This window comes from Hibiscus syriacus, unplaced genomic scaffold (genome assembly GCF_006381635.1).
Source record: "Hibiscus syriacus cultivar Baekdansim isolate YM2019G1 unplaced genomic scaffold, ASM638163v2 tig00112407_pilon, whole genome shotgun sequence".
NCBI classification, from domain to species: Eukaryota; Viridiplantae; Streptophyta; class Magnoliopsida; order Malvales; family Malvaceae; genus Hibiscus; species Hibiscus syriacus.
Window position 1 is genome coordinate 196008 of NW_024063324.1, and position 15211 is coordinate 211218.

The 15211-nt window shown below is 35.8% G+C and overlaps 1 non-coding gene and 2 pseudogenes across 1 annotated transcript; all 3 read right to left on the minus strand.

Moving 5' to 3' along the window:
• Positions 1 to 2206: 2206 nt before the first annotated feature.
• LOC120179188 lies at positions 2207 to 3426 on the minus strand (annotated as a pseudogene).
• Positions 3427 to 8242: 4816 nt separating this feature from the next.
• On the minus strand, positions 8243 to 8316 carry TRNAV-AAC. The gene has a single exon. It is a non-coding gene; the product is annotated as a tRNA-Val (tRNA).
• Positions 8317 to 9024: 708 nt separating this feature from the next.
• LOC120179178 lies at positions 9025 to 11390 on the minus strand (annotated as a pseudogene).
• Between the last annotated feature and the right edge of the window lie 3821 nt (positions 11391 to 15211).

Sequence of the window (15211 nt, forward strand, 5' to 3'; positions counted from 1 at the left end):
GGATCGGAGATGGGTCGGGTGGAGCTTCATCCGCCCCATCACCCGTGGTCCAAATCTCAATCCACACCATCCATCACCCACAAAAAATTTCATCCATATCCGCTCCATCCATCATCCGCGGGTGGAGCGGAAGGAGCGGATGAGAAATTGATGATACTATGAACAAAACCTATTTTTACATCCTAAGCTCAAATTCTTCTAACATTCATAGAAACCAAACATTGATACTCAAACATTCATAGAAACCAAAACATGAACAATAAATTTTCATCAAATTCAAACAAAAACAAAGTGGAACACAGTTTATATAGTCTTGTGCACTATGTTTGTGATACATTTTTCAAGTGAATAGATGCATGATGTATAGTCTTGTACACCAAATATAATCTTCAAATTTTCATCAACAAACTATCACTTCTCAAAAGTCCTCTTCATCCTAGTATCAATAGGGATAAATCAATATTAAAAAATTAGACATATTTTCAATGGGATAAAAGTCAGAATTAAAAGAATAAGAATATTTACAATCATCCGTTTATTTTTTTTAATATATAATATAATATATAATATATATAATATAATATAATAATAAATAATATAATATAATATAATATAATATAATATAAATATATAATATAATAATATAATATAATATAAATAATATAATATAATATAATATAATATAATATAATATAATATAATATAATATAATATGGATGGATGGATATATTAATGGGTGGATGGATGTTGCGGGTGATGGGTCAAAAAATTTCATCCAAATCTGACCCGACCCATCACCCGATCCATCCATCACCCGCCAATCATCCGTTTCACAGCGGGTTTTCATCAATTTATTCGGGGCGGGTGGGTGGATAATCTACTCACCCATGGATAATTATCAGCCCTAACAATGATTGCGTCCCGTTATCGGTGCAATCGTCCGTTTGCCGTTAAATTGCGGGCGCAATCGACCGCGATCGGTGTGAATCTGTGACCCACCACAAAAATCATGAATAACGGTTTTGGACGTGGCACGACCGCAATATCGCGGCCACTATAGCGTTTCTAGAACGCTATTTGATACCCTGGGCTTGACTTTGGACTACGGCCAACTCTTGCCTCAAATCTTCTAGCTCACTCTCCAACGTCATAAGCTTGGCATTAGCGACCGGTAGGTCAACTTATTTAGCAGTAACTTTCTTCTTCTACTCGTTACTTTCTGTCATAACCTTTATAAAAGTAGTATGAACCTCCTTATCTACCGCATGGAGGCATACAACAACCTTCATCAAGTTAAGCTGCCTCAGATGCTAACTGCGTAACCTTATCATAATTGGTACCCTAAAAACCCGAAGAAGAATTTGAATAATTAGCACTTCCATCAAGAAGCATTTCATTGAAGAAGCTACAACCATGACAACAAACGTTAATCTAAGAAGATTTCAAGTAACTAAGGAAAATAGTTAATGGGCCATAGATATGCACATGAGGTAATCGGAGTAGCAGGTGTTGCATGAGCCAAACTAGACTCCAAATCAACTTGTCGATGGTGGGTGGTAAAAACAACCTCCAAAGCAACGACAACTTCTTCCTCCCCCACCTTCCCTTTTCCTTGCAAGTGTTGTGTTTTCTTCGTCTCTCCTTTGGAGGAGCCTTTCTGCCCACAAGGTCCAGAGGAACTAATCTCCTCTCTCAATTTGAACTCTAAAGTTCACTATGTGTTCAGTTTAATTTGTATCTTCACTAATATATATATAAAGGAACCAAACACATCTTTGTTCATATTTGTTTATTTATTAAATAAACATAAAAAATTTTGTTCATATTCATTTGTTTAGTTTAATATAAGAACAATTCATCAAACGTAATGTTCATTTACGCCCCTAATGTCAGTCATAAGGTTGATGGTCACTGATTGTAAACTTCAACGTCAATTACTTCAATTTATGGCATAATTTGATCTCCTTACAATCGCTTTAAGTCACTAAATACTCTTATAGTTAATTGATTTTATTAGTAGATTGATGTAGAATTTTCTAAAAATATAAGAATTAAACTCCAAGTTATAGTCGTATTTTATCTGTGTTAATGATTTGGCTTAAAACGTGAAATTAAATGGTTGGATAAAATTATTTCAAATTAATGTACATGAACTATCTTCCAGATTGAGTATAATACAATTTTCGACTTTAATGGAAGTGTAACTCTAGTAGTAATCCCCTTTAATGAAGTCGTTGAGTCGCTTCAGTTCTTCATTTTGTTGTTCCACCACTGCCCGGACATGCCGTATGTGATTGTCTGAGACTGGGACCATTATTAAGGGATAGTTTATGCCATAAATCAAGGGGAAACTGAGTTCAGACTTGCATAAATCACCACCATGCAATGCAATACGCATTATTTACCTATCATGAGTTGCATTGCTTGAAGAATGCTTGTATCAGATTTCACTGTAATTAGCTTCTTCTGTTTCACAAATGGCAGGTTTAATGATGGGAAGAAAATGAATAAACAAAGAAAGAAAATCAAGTGTTTGGAAGGAGAGAAAACACCTCATCAGTCATGATTTCCCCCACTCTGGTGTATTTAGATTATCTTCCTCGTCCAATGATCTTCGTCAGGTAGTCTACCAAATTAACAAAACAGTCTCAAAAGATGGAAAGAAAATTTTGTACTGAGATGATCTTACTCAGGTAGTTTACAAAATTAACCACTTTTTTACCTCTTTCTGTGATGATTCCTGCAATAGGTTACTGATCTTCAGGTTTTAACACGACCAGTGACCCAATGTAATGTTGTGCCATCTGCAAAATTTTGCTTCTCTTTTTTAATAACGGTATTTTCCAGACCAGAGAAGACCAGATACATTCTTCATGGCATCATCAACATTGTCATTGACGTGACACAAAAGCCAAGACCGATGGTGTCGGTCTCTTTTCAGCTGTACATCTGCTACGGTGATGTTCTCTAAGTCTAATCCCTTCTCTTACATTTCCATAACTCGATGAGACGAAATGACGGTGACACATCTCATGCGTGACAACATGCTTTTACTGTTATTATTGCCTCCTGAATTTCTTAGAATTGCTACTTTAATCTTTTCTTGCCAGCATGATCTTAGTCCTTGCATCATATTGCCACTGTAAATCAATGATTATCAGATGTACAATTATAGACTTTACGTTATAAATTAATGCAGAATTGCATACCTTAGAAGAGCAGCTTCTGTTGGTACAATGGAAGTTCCTTTTGACAATTGAGAATGAAGCTAGGGACCTTGTCTTGTCCTTTTCTAACCAAGAATATTGCCTTGAAATTTATATTCTGAGGAATGTGATTAACTAAACAAAGGAAAACTTTGTCTGCTATAGATTCAATGCGCTTTTTTGGGGTTCTTTTCCTTTTCTGCCTCCCATTATCTTCCATGGATTAGAAAGATGGAACATGGTATGTATGACTTTTAAGAAAAGAACACGGAACGTAAGTAATTATGAAGGCAACAATGGAGAAACACCAGATGCTGTCCCTGCCAGACAAGACATGATACAATCTTACCTTAAGAATCTCGATTATTTCTTAAAATGATCAATTTGGTGTTGCAGTAAAGCCTTCAAATTGCTCTACTGGCGCAACTACAGAAACCCCTTCAGCACCATTTTTTTTTTTTTTTTTGAGATCCTTCAGCACCATTAAAGCCCAAGGAAAGGGCCTACAAGGAAGAAGGTTGGGGAAGAACGCGGGAAAGCAGCAGCAAAGGCTTCAACTAATGATTTAATGGTATAATTACAATGTATGACCCTAAACTTTATAGGTTCCACGAATTTGGCTCCAAATCTTTCTATGTGTTCATTTCAATCCATATTGTTTCTAATTTGGATATTGGACTTCGAATTTGTTCAATTTGATCTACTAGTTCCAATATCCTTTTAATTGGATCTCTTAACTTTGTAATTATCCAATTCAATCCTTAATTAATATTATGCATATACATTTGAGTCCTAAAACTTTTAGTTTATAATAATTAAGCCTTGTAAAGTATTATTTCAATTTGGCCCTTCAAACTTCACATACAGTTCCAATATCCTTTTAATTGGATCTCTTAACTTTGTAATTATCCAATTCAATCCTTAATTAATATTATGCATATACATTTGAGTCCTAAAACTTTTAGTTTATAATAATTAAGCCTTGTAAAGTATTATTTCAATTTGGCCCTTCAAACTTCACATACTTCAATTAAGTTCTCCACAATTTGAATTCCGCTTAATCAGTTACTCTTTATTTATAAAACTTCTAACCCCATATTTATGATGTGACATAAAAGCCTAACTTTGATCTAATTGCATTTAAATGAAATTACAACTCATGTGTCTAACTTCCTTTCCAAACAATGTCATCAAATACAATACATAATAGTATTATTAACGGCTTATGGAGAAATATAGGGGAAAAAATAGAGATCTTCACATGGTGTTCATTAACCTCGAGAAGGCATATGATAGCGTCCCCCGCGATACGATCTGGAAGACCTTGGAAACGAGACGGATCTCAACTGCATATATCTGGGCGATTCGTGATATGTACTGTAGATCTACTACATACGTCAGGACTACAGTTGGCGACACTGAGGCATTCCCGGTGGAAATCGGACTCCACCAGGGGTTATCTCTTAGCCCTTACATCTTCGCCTTGATTATGGATGACATCTATTGTGCGACTCCAGACGGTGTTCCATGGTGTATGCTTTTCGCTAACGACATTGTCCTAGTTGCTGAAACAAAAACTGAGCTGAATAGTAGACTGGCTACCTGGAAGATTGCTTTGGAAGAAAAAGGTCTAAGGATCAATATTGAAAAGACAGAGTATTTATGTTCAAACTTCAGTGGGAACCAAAACGTTGAAGATGTAGAAATATGCATAGAAGGACACGTTCCCCCTCAAAGGATTGTTTCAATTACCTAGGGTCTATGATTCATAAAGATGGGGGTGTAGATGATGACGTTACAGACCGTATAAAGGCGGGATGGCTAAAGTGGAGGGCTGCTACTGGAGTTTTGTGTGACAAGAATGTGCCTCTAAAACTTAAGGGAAAATTTTATAGAATGGCAATAAGACCAGCGCTGTTGTATGGATCAGAATGTTGGGCAATCAAGAAGGATCACGTAAGGAGGATGGAGGCAGCAGAAATGAGAATGCTTCGATGGGCACGTGGTAAGACTCTGTGGGACATGACACCAAACTCTGCAATTAGGATGTCCTTGGGGGTGGTTCCCGTATCCGAAAAATTGAGGGAGGGAAGACTACGGTGGTTTGGGCATGTCCTTAGGCGACAACCGTCGGATGTGATCAGGAGGGTAGAGTCGATTGCAGCCGACGGTGCCAGGAGGAGAGAAAGACCAAGGAGGAAGTGGGTAGACTGCTTGAGATCTGATTTGAAGGATTTAGCCCTTACCGAGGACATGACCTCTGATAGGAAAGTAGGGAGACTTAAGACTAGGGTAGCCGAGTAGTGTGGGTCACAGCCATAGGGTGTAGCATCTCTGTCTTCTTTTAATGTCGTTGTAGTAATTTCCATGACTTCTACTTTTTATACGTTTCTGTCATTGGAATTTATGAAGGCTTAGAACTAGGGTAGCGGAGTAGTGTTGCCTTAGTTTAGGTTTTAACCCATTTGATAGTTTAGGTTTTAACCCATTTGACTACATTTCCTTCTTGTAGCTTGCTATCGCTAACTTCTGTGTATTCTTCTCTTCATTTTTCCTCTTTTTAAATTTAGCCGGTGTTACGTTTCTGCCTATATGCAGATATTTTTACACAGGGATTTATTTGCAGGGATTACTTCCCATTACAGACGTGCATATGAAGAATGCATATGAAGACTGTTCAACTATGTATTTATTTATTTATTTATACATGCATTGTATTTTATCTTTATTTTTAATTTGCTCATTGCCGAAGGTCTTCCACGGAAGCTGCTCTCAACCTGGCGTTGGGGGCAGCATACTACCATACCTCCCCTTACCCCATTATATGGGAATAGGGTTTTGTTGTTGTTGTTGTTGTATTATTGACGGCACAGTCTGTCAAATAATGTTTTAGAATCTAAAATGTTTTTTTATTTAGCATAAATGTTGTAGTATCCATGAAAGACGTTCAGATCGTTTGACGATTTTCGAAAACGTTTAGAAGACTCGACAACTTCTGAAAGACTTATGGAAAATACGACATCTTTCGGGAAGACGTAGTTTAAGGGTATACAATCAGTTTGAAGCAGTTGTCGACTCTTTTGGACAATCTTTCATAAGTTGCTAGATGATTCGGGTGTCTTTCAGTGAGACTATAATATTCACACTAGAAGAAAAAAATAACACCTTTTATAAGAGAAAATATTTTCTCCAAACTCATTATTTAACCAATTTGATAATAATACTTACGTATGTTTGAGCACTATATTTAAGGTCCGAAAATTGTGTGAAAACCATCTCCCAGTGCAGAATTCATAGGCTTGTTTTGATAAAACAATTGCAATAACAAATAACCTAGCCTTGTATGGAACAAAATAATAAACCTTGCAATTGCAATAAGATTCTTGGTCTCAGATGGACTCGGATTTTAGGTTAAGAGTCGACTTATAAATTTTCAAATAATAAATTTATAAAATTTTAAGAGAAATAAATTATATAAAATTTAAAATTTTCAAGATAATAGGCATGTTTGTAGTTGTTGAAAGCCTGTGGCCTGGATATATCTGGTTAACAACAATATATATATATCTCCACAACTTATTATTGGAATCATTAGTTAGAGCTAACAAATCATCATCTGTCAGCATCCTCAACTAACCTTATTCTCTCAAGCTTAGACAATTCACACTAGGACAATTTGAAGATGTTGCTGTCAATGTAAAACATCCTCTTTTTCAACTCTCATAAAAATGATGTGTGTCATATTCAGGAGACAATCAAAGCCTGAAACCTCTGAACTAATCCAACTCTGACATATATAACAAATCCTACTGTATGTAATTCTTGTTTTTGGTATACAATGTCAAGATATCTGAAATTTTGCTTTCTCTTATTCTTTTACAGCAATGACTCGACAAACATAAACCTGATGATCTTGTGGGATTGAAACGTACGCTTGCCTGGAAGGCTTATGGTTGAATTTAGCCGGTACTGATCAACAGTCCCTTTGCTTTTTGAAATACTCTGCTGACTAAGCTTTCAAGTTGTTGATGCCAGCTCCAGTTGTGGTCGATTGACGCCTTCATTTGAATCGAAGATGTGCTTGAATTGCTTAATCTTTTCACTCCATATCCAATCATTCTCCTATCCTTGATTCCCTCACTTGTCTGACCTGCAAATTGTTAAGCAAAACATTCAGAGACAAAACACTAAAAGAAGTGAGATTTTAAGTTCTTACCATTGGTATCCAAAAAGGGTTTGGAGGATTCTGACAAGAGAACAAGTGTGGGGGTGATAATGGTGAGAGCCGCCCAGAAGAAGAATATCACCACAAAGATTCTATCACCCATTTTTTTCTTCTCTCTATATGAAAAATGATTCGGTTTTTGCTTGTTAGAGCGCTTTAATGCCTAAGGTTTTGGAGAGGGAGAGAAATGCCAGGCAGAAAAAACTTCAACGATTAGCTGGCCATGTTTAAGGAGCAATACTAATATAAAACTTGTATTAATCAATAACTCGAATATTCAAATTGTAATATTCTTTAGCTCAACTAATCGAAGTCGAGAAGAAACAAAAAGGAAAAAACTCATGGAGATTACTGTTGGTAGGGAGTTGTTATCCAAGACGTGTGTGCAATGATTAAGCCATTCCATCTGGCATTTCGACATCATCTCCACCAAGTCAATTTTCCTCTGCACTAAGTTTATATACAACCAACCACCAGATAATTGACAACTTAAAATAGTTTTAAAACCCCAAATATTGAGTTGCCAAGGGTTGAAAAGGAGCTTCCCCTGCTGCCTGCTTCACGAGTACCCTTTCTTTTGCCCCATCCACAAAGCCAATATCATGTGGAGAAAATAACTGTGCAAGTACAATAACTTTGAGCTTTTATTTTCCAAAAAAGGATCTGAATATATCGCTAAACTCGGGCCAGTGGGAGCTGAGTATTCCAGTGATACTCAACATGGTCAACAAAGGCGCAGATTTCAACGAAAGAAGCAAGAATGTTCGCGACAAAAAACCGATATCTCCCACTTACACCTAATAAAAAATATTGGCTTCGCCCGGACTCGAACCGGAGACCTTCAGTGTGTTAGACTGACGTGATAACCAACTACACCACGAAACCCGTGTACCTGATTTTCCACTAAAGTAATTAATACATTTAAAGATAATGCCTATAAGTAAATAAAAAGCATTACTACTTGATACGCCTGTTATAACAATTACATAATAATACGCCACATGAGATATTATGCGCCTGTTATTTAGTTTTCATTTTTCTCATAGGAATTAATTTGTTATTACTGGGCATAGATAAAGTAAAATTTCAATAGAATTTATTCCTATAAAATCCAAGGAAATGCATTTCAATCAAATTTCTAATTTAATATACAAAATGTTTATTATTAATTTTAAAAATACACTTCAATAAATATGTAAAATTCACATAATAATACTTCCAAATACCCATTTCAAAGGTTGAAAATAAAGTTTTTTTTTTCTTTTCAAGTAGGGAGCAATCTTCTTGGAGACAAAAAGACTTTGGAAATGATAACCAAGTGTTTCACATTTGCACTCAAAGATTATTTTCGAAGGAAATGACAAATCGCAAGGATCAGAAATATGCATGAACTCTGTATGCCATCCCCAAACCGAATCACCATACAGATGTTTGGAGGTGTATCTTTGATGCAACAATTTTTTCAACTACACGCTTCCATTGATGATCGAGGTTGATAACGCGGTAGGAACTGATTCAGAATTGAACCTAAAGTTGTTCATAATTCAAATGGCAGTCACACTTAAATAAGTCAAGCTTAAATAAGACTATCTTGAGTATAAATGTAAATATACTTTTAAGTTTCAGCTCGGGCTAGCATGCATTTTTGCACCAATGGGTAAAAGATAATCTTGCATAAGAAAGAAGGAAACATCCAGCACAACAATGTCTACAGTGACTGACCCAAATTTCCAAGCAGAAGCTAGAAAAACTCATCTAGAAGGACGGGACGCTACTTCTTCCATCCTCAAATATCCATTGGGGCAACGCCTTCGCCAGCAGCAGCACCCTGCTCAGGTTCAGGCTCAGCTGATGCGTCCTGTCCTGCAGCGGCATCAGGCTCGGCAGCAGGACCTTCTTGCTCTCCCACAATCTCGAAGGAATCAATCATTTGTTGCACAGTTCCCTGATCCAAAATATGGAACGGCTCTCCAACCCCTACCACAGCAATTGTACAAACAGAGCTTTTTAGGGTTTCTCCTTGCATGGTCTCCCTTATTGCCATAAGAGCATCCTTGACCAGATCATTCCGCATGCATCTGTAAAATTCTCAAACCTGCGTTCCAAGTATGTCTTTGCAGCTTGCGAGCGTGATCCGATGGAAAAAGCCTGATACTCGAAGTAATTTCCACTTGGGCAGTTATAATAGAGATGAGCTCCAGATTCATCCAAGCCAGCTACCAACAAACCCACACCATAAGGACGTTTCCAAGAGCGTTGGGTGCAGACCTGGTACCAAAAACACAAGCATTTTCCCCTTTTCAATTACAGAAACAAATAACAGTATTGTGCTAGTTCTGAAAGGAGATGGTTCAACTTTCAAGAAACCCAGTAGGTTCTGTTTTCCACAAGAAAAGAGTTTTAAATTGGGGTTACAAATTAAGCACCAGAAAATAGAAGTTCGCTACATAATGTCAGAAATGAAGATATACGAATAATATTAGACATTCAAATATGTAACTGACTCAAGAAAATGTTCCTATTACTTTTAGCAGATCTACAAAATTTGGACAGTGAATTAAATGAGCAGAAAACGGTAAAGAAAAGAAACAAAAAGAGCAACTTCAAAAGACTTTCAAGTAACTATCAAAGTGGCATCAGAAAACAGAGATCATATATCAAACTTACTGTAGCTAACTACAATGAACCTCAAAGACTTCACATCATTTAATGCAATAGCACTAACAATATCTTCTCTAACATCAACAGAGTATACACAATCCATACTATGTTGTTATGAGTTCTAGTTAAATGCTACTTGATCACATAACACCAGCACTTTAAACATAAGCACAAAGATGATATTCAATTAAAAGTCATTGGCAGGCACTCATAACAACATTCTTTTTCAAACCATACTTTTTGTTTCTCTAACAAGCTTTGTACAATGAAGTTTTTGGTCATTAAGAAGAGAAAATATAAGCTTTTTTGCACAGATCACTTGATGGCAGATACACTCAACTCTTATCCACAACATTCAATTATCGCTAACTCAATTACGGAATACAAAAACTACAAGATTGAAATTCCTCAGTTGTAAACATTTGTTATTTGCATAATATTAATCGTCATTATCCATTTCATTTTATTCTACTCCGTATTGGACATTCGGTTATCATTTTACATGGTTAAACATCTGCCACTTCAGCAATAATGCAATTGGGTAATGCTATTACTTAATTACTTAATTTATCATTCTTTCATATCATAGCCTTCCATGGAAGTCAATAACTATTTTGGAATTTGAAGGATCATTTGTTCCAAATCAATACTCAAAAACCTCACACTTGCCAAGACTTCAGCAGAGTGCAGACCCAATTAAGGCTTAAAACCTCAAAGAATTTACCATTTCTAAAAAGCCCTAAATCAAGACCACCAAGTTAAACTACTCTAAAGAATGGAGATTTGATTGAGAGATTAAAGACCTGGGCTTTATCGGCGAGTTGGACGACGAGTCGGCCCACAGGAAGCGGTGACTCGTACGTGAAGCTGTAGTTGATACACTCGTTTCGCATATACCGAGAGAGGACGCGGCCGTCGGCAGTGAGACCGGCGATGGCGACGCCGATGTGGTCGTCCACTTTGAAGATCTTCTTCTGGTGAGAAGACAACTCGGAGTTAGCCTTGTTGACACAGCCCAATACAATATGGGTCCTGGATCGGAGTCCGATCGCTGCTGAGCCTTGCTTAACGGCCTCCATGGCGTACTCCACTTGGAACAACCGCCCCGCCGGGCTCCATGTAGTGACGTCGGTATCGTACTGGTTCCTGAACATTTTTCCCTAAAAACCGTCCCGATTTGCTATTTGCTATTTGCTATTTGCTTCCACTAAGAAACTTGATTTCCCCCCTCTGTTTTTCCTTCCCTGGATTGTTATTTTAAGAGTGGTTTTCTTCATTTCTTCTTCTTCAAGACAGAGAAAAGAGAACGCCAAAGAAAAAGAGGCCCTTTTCATGGTGATTGGCCTTCTTGGCATTGAATAACTAGGCTAGTGATCTGATTTTGGATTGCGCACTAAGAAATTGACCCGATGAATCTTTAGTACTCGGGCCTAAAATTGTTGGTCTTGTAGCCCGTCCTCGATGCATTTGGGTGAGTGAATTAATCGCGTCATATATTTTCTAATCTATCATATTTACATTTATTATATTTAAATCCATTTTGTAAATTATATGCATAGATGTACTATGTAATATATATATTATGTTACCTTTTTTAAAACAATAATATATTTATATATATATGTATAGTAAATATTTTTATTTTATTTCATATTATGTTTTGTGCATATTATATATGTATATCTTTATTTTAATAAATTTCGAGCTTTCATTATATTTTTATCACGTGTATGTATATTCATTTACATATTGATATATTTTAAATCTTGTATCTATGTATATATATTTATGTGTAAGCATATTTTTGCATGTTTATATATGCTATGTATTATATTTATGTATGTATATTTTAACTCTCATGAAATGTCCTTTTGGTTTGTTTAATTTTGCAAAAATATTTTTTACTCTTATTTTCAAGAACATCTATCGTAGAATGGGCGTGAAAAACACCACTTATCAGAAATAGTATGATTCAACACGACATTCAAACGAAAAATAAACTTGAAATAAATTGAGTCCATTTTTGTGCATTTTTGTGATTCGGAATAATTAATCAACGTTCGATAAAAAGGATCATATTTTTATTTTTGACTTGAACTTGCAAATTCCACTACTAAGACAACATATAAGCGATTAGGTACCGATTTCGGGCGTTGTAGGAGGTGTTTACCCTTCCCCATATGTAATCGACTCTCGAACCCTTAAAAATGAATTTCTGGTAAGATGCATACCCTTTTTTGTCTTAAAAATAATTTCTCTTAAAATTGTTTTAAAAGAAATTTGTAGGTATTTGATTTACCTCACCCAAAACTCAATGGTGATTATAATTTAAATTAAATCAAATTTTATCAAAAAACTCAAATTTCCAAAATAAATTCATTACATTAAATTCGACATTTTTTGAATTTTTTTAAAAAAATGGTTTGATAGCTTGGCAACTCCGCTAGGGAGTGGTTAAAGAGTTAGACCATTGGTTGTTTATACGTTGTCTTATGATGGAAATTGTGGATTCAAGTCTAAATTTAGCTTATGATCATTTTCATTAAACATTGGTTAATTTATTACTCATTCTTTATATAAATAGTTGTGCCAATGTTTGACTTCATGGTTGCAACTTCATTAAATATTGTTCAAAATGCTTGTGTATTTATTGTTTTGTTGGGTCAAAGGTTTGTATATTCCTCCTCATACACATCACATGCACTGGCATGACATAGGCTCTATACCTGAGCTCATTCCTAATTGATTAGGGATGAACGCTATGCTTTCATGGTGAATTTATTCCCCGTATGAGCTATAGCAATTAACCTATGGGATACACGCCTTATACCTCTGTGGTAATTTACTTTCTTGTATGGATATAAGGAAGTGGATCCCCTTGAATTAAACTTGTTTCGTTTGAAGCCTATAATAGGTTAGGATCAAGGGTTTGGCAGATTAAAGGGACATCAACATCAAGGAAAATTTGAGTACCCTATCCCATAGATTCGAAACTATGCATATATTCAACGATAGACTGGTCACCCTAGGTAGAGCCATGTCGAACCTCTGTTCGTCGGTAGGTACCAAATAAGTATACAGGAAGGAGGAGCATACTATGACATTTTCTCTTTACTTAAAGTTGTAGAATAAAGTCATTTTTATAATAAAAGCATGTGAACTAGATACCATGCAGTTAGGATTAAATTTTTTAAATTAAAATATGTCATGTAGAAGGCATGTCAATGTAGGATTACTATTTAATAAAAACATATTGGGTAGATACCATAATGAGGTAGATGTTATATTCATCTATGAATAGATTTTTTTATCTTTATCAATTATCTTACCCATACTAACTTCTCATTTTTTGAGTTATTTTTCATCTTTTTTCATTGCTTCACCATGACATAATTCAAATGTGTTGATCTATAAGTGACTATCTTAGTGAAAATTTTTATAATAGGAGAAAAAGTTTTTAATTAAGTATATGCATACACAAACATGCGCTGATGGCTAATGAAAAATTAGAGAACAAAGAGGAAGCTTGCATGAAAATTGCGCACTAGAGTTGAATAATATAATTGCGTCGAATATTTGAAAGGTGGTCGATTGATCCGAGAAATGATGCAGTGGTTGAATCTTATCTACGATCATTCCATCATTAATCATCAAGGAATAATGCACGACTCCAACACCACAAGGGAATCTACCGAGATAGGTCATAGAGCACTTGAGGAGCATAGTTTTTAAGGACGAAGCTCCGAGATAAAGCATAGACCCACTTCAGACCTAGCGTCCAAGCAAAAACATGTTTGTAGAGTGGATTATCTTGTAGTTGTGAAGACTTTTATCTCCAATAAAAATTATTCTATGATATTTATCGTTGGGATCAACACTTTTTCCATTTGCATTTGCATCTTTGCATTATGCATTACATTGCATTTAAGTAATTTACATGCATCATTCATGAAAAATATGGGAGTAACTTGAGGAGGATTTAGTGACAGAAATCTTGAAAGAAATTTAAAGCCATCCTGGTTGCATCTAAAGAAAGATCTAGAGTCGTGAATGAGATATTAGCACGTTTTAGCATACTCGAGAAACTTCAGGAACAACTTATCAAGACTCAACAAGGGATGATCAATGAAGAGAAGAAGTTTCAAGATGAGTCAAGAGATCAAATGTCTAAATTGATGAACATGTTGACTATAGTGATATATGGAAAGAAGTAGTTAGATGATTGAATGAGGATCTGAATTATGGTTATAAGGCCAAAGTGATGTCAACCGATGAAAATGAGACTATTAATGTGCAAGGAAGCTCAGTTTAGCTTCAGAAATTAGATGCATTCCTAAAAGACACTGGTAAAGTGATTATGAGTGAGAAGACAACGAAAGATGCAGGTCTTCTTGTCAGGGATAAGTTTTACTCGAAAGAAAGAGGCATATAAGAAATTCAAATACCAATAGAAAGGGTTAGAAAGAATAAAAAATACACCACTTGTCCTAATCCCAAGGTCATATTCAGATTTTCTAGAATTTTTACTCAAGAATCGTCTTTTAGCTCCATTTCCCCCAAGGTCCCACATTTATTGACATCCAGGTTGGCAGGGTACTAAAGACTCATGTAGATATCACCTCGGTCTATTTAGTCATTCCATGGAGGAGTGTAGGCCCCTAATATTAAAGGTTCAAGAGCTCATTTCAGATGGGTTATTGTGCTTTGAAAATGGAGAACTTAAACACTCTAGAAGTTCGAAATTTATCGATGAGCCTGAGAAGATAGAGCACCGAGGTCAAGCACCTATAATTCAATGCTTTAATAAACCACAAATTACGTACAGTGAGACGTATTCCAAGCTTCTTAAAGCTCGATTGATTATACCTTATCGTGTTAAACCTCCAATACCCCCATATCCAAGGTGGTACAATGAGAAGGTTTCTTATAAGTATCATGCTGGAGTTCATGGACACTCAATCGAGAGGTGCAATAGCTTCAAACGGCAAGTCTAAGACCTATTAGATTGTGGAGTTATAGAGTTTGATTCCAACAATCACTCCAATTTAGTCTGAAATTTGGAAATCAACCATCAGATTGAAACTGACATAGTTAAGGCGAGTAAAGAATCATTAAAAAA